Here is a 2,500-nt window from a genome sequence, read left to right as displayed (position 1 = left end):
GGCGCGCGGCCGGCCGGCTGGCGGGAGCCCTCCGATGGCGGGTCACGTATGCCCGTCGGTCGTCACAGCGTGGCTACGGAGCTTCGCGGCGGGGCTGGAGAGCGAGAGGGCGACGCGAAAGCGTCGGGAACCCTTTCGCCGAGGGTCTCCGTAGGGTCGCTGTCTGAAATGGCCACGAGCGGAGAATACTGCGGCTGAAACCCTAGCGCCCGAGGCCTGCCTAGGGTCTCCTTTGTGTCGGGGGAAAGTTTGGCGAGGCTCCCTCCGGCCACTCTGGAGCTACGCCGTCTCGAATCACCCTCTCCCGATATCGTGCCCAAAGGGTTTTTCAGCTCTCCCGCTCTTGAGGCCTCCCTGTATAATCAACCCCTCTGAGTGAGGGGGTATGATTTTCGCCTGCTGGAGCTCCCTCCGGTGGAGGAAAAGTGAACTGCAGCCTAAGTAGAGGCTGTTTCTTTTCTTTTTTTTTTCTTTTATTTTTGCTCTCCCGCACCCCCTTCTCCCTTCTTCTCCTTCTTTTCTTAAAAAAATAATAAGAATAATGATGATAATAATAATAAATACCAAAAAAGTAAAAAAGGAAAAAAAAAAGATTTTTTTTTTAATTTAAAAAAATTCAATAAAATTTACCAATACAAAAAAAAAAAAAAAAACCCAAAACAGCAACTCTTCCCTTGCATAATTTAAATTTTTGAACAATTCGCGTCACAATGAAGAACCCAAATGGTGGCTGACAATAAGTCAGGGATATCTACCTCTATAACTATGGCTTAATCTTTAGTGGGATTTCTAGCTTTCCAGTGATGTAGCACACCAGTGTTTTCCCCGATAGAGAAAAAGAATATCATGTAAAAAGGAAAAAGAGGTTGCAAAAGTCGCATTCTCTTCTTACGGTGCGAACTTGTCAATGCAGCCCCTGGTAGACAGGGCTTTGGTTTCTTGCCCCTGGTAGACTGTATTAATGTTTCTTGCCCCTGGTAGACTGTATTAATGTTTCTTGCCCCTGGTAGACTGTATTAATGTTTCTTGCCCCTGGTAGAATAAATTTTGGTTTCTTGCCCCTGGTAGACTGTATTAATGTTTCTTGCCCCTGGTAGAATAAATTTTGGTTTCTTGCCCCTGGTAGACTGTATTAATGTTTCTTGCCCCTGGTAGAATAAATTTTGGTTTCTTGCCCCTGGTAGACTGTATGAATGTTTCTTGCCCCTGGTAGAATAAATTTTGGTTTCTTGCCCCTGGTAGACTGTATGAATGTTTCTTGCCCCTGGTAGACCGAATTTGCGCTTTGCCCCTGGTAGACTGTATTAATGTTTCTTGCCCCTGGTAGACCGAATTTGCGCTTTGCCCCTGGTAGACTGTATTAATGTTTCTTGCCCCTGGTAGACCGAATTTGCGCTTTGCCCCTGGTAGATGCTATTGTGGTTCCTTGCCCCTGGTAGGCAGACCGGCCACAGCCCAAAGCGGCTTCCACCTCGGCCTTCTGCTAGAGCCCAAGCGGCTTCCACGCCGGCCTTCTGCCATCGCCCAAGCTGCTCTCACGCCCCTGGTAGGCTGACCGGCCACAGCCCAAAGTGGCTTCCACCTCGGCCTTCTGCTAGAGCCCAAGCGGCTTCCACGCCGGCCTTCTGCCATCGCCCAAGCTGCTCTCACGCCCCTGGTAGGCTGACCGGCCTTCCGCCATCGCCCAAGCTGCTCTCACGCCCCTGGTAGGCAGACCGGCCACAGCCCAAAGTGGCTTCCACCTCGGCCTTCTGCTAGAGCCCAAGCGGCTTCCACCTCGGCCTTCTGCCATCGCCCAAGCTGCTCTCACGCCCCTGGTAGGCTGACCGGCCTTCCGCCATCGCCCAAGCTGCTCTCACGCCCCTGGTAGGCAGACCGGCCATAGCCCAAAGTGGTTTCCACCTCGGCCTTCTGCCATCGCCCAAGCTGCTCTCACGCCCCTGGTAGGCAGACCGGCCACAGCCCAAAGTGGCTTCCACCTCGGCCTTCTGCTAGAGCCCAAGCGGCTTCCACGCCGGCCTTCTGCCATCGCCCAAGCTGCTCTCACGCCCCTGGTAGGCAGACCGGCCATAGCCCAAAGTGGTTTCCACCTCGGCCTTCTGCCATCGCCCAAGCTGCTCTCACGCCCCTGGTAGGCTGACCGGCCACAGCCCAAAGTGGCTTCCACCTCGGCCTTCTGCTAGAGCCCAAGCGGCTTCCACCTCGGCCTTCCGCCATCGCCCAAGCTGCTCTCACGCCCCTGGTAGGCTGACCGGCCACAGCCCAAAGTGGCTTCCACCTCGGCCTTCTGCTAGAGCCCAAGCGGCTTCCACGCCGGCCTTCTGCTAGAGCCCAAGCGGCTTCCACGCCGGCCTTCTGCCATCGCCCAAGCTGCTCTCACGCCCCTGGTAGGCTGACCGGCCTTCCGCCATCGCCCAAGCTGCTCTCACGCCCCTGGTAGGCTGACCGGCCTTCCGCCATCGCCCAAGCTGCTCTCACGCCCCTGGTAGGCTGACCGGCC

The sequence above is a fragment of the Corythoichthys intestinalis genome, unplaced genomic scaffold (genome assembly GCF_030265065.1).
Source record: "Corythoichthys intestinalis isolate RoL2023-P3 unplaced genomic scaffold, ASM3026506v1 HiC_scaffold_48, whole genome shotgun sequence".
In the NCBI taxonomy this organism is placed as follows: Eukaryota; Metazoa; Chordata; class Actinopteri; order Syngnathiformes; family Syngnathidae; genus Corythoichthys; species Corythoichthys intestinalis.
The sequence above is the reverse complement of the archived record's forward strand: the minus strand, read 5'-3'. Positions refer to the sequence as shown.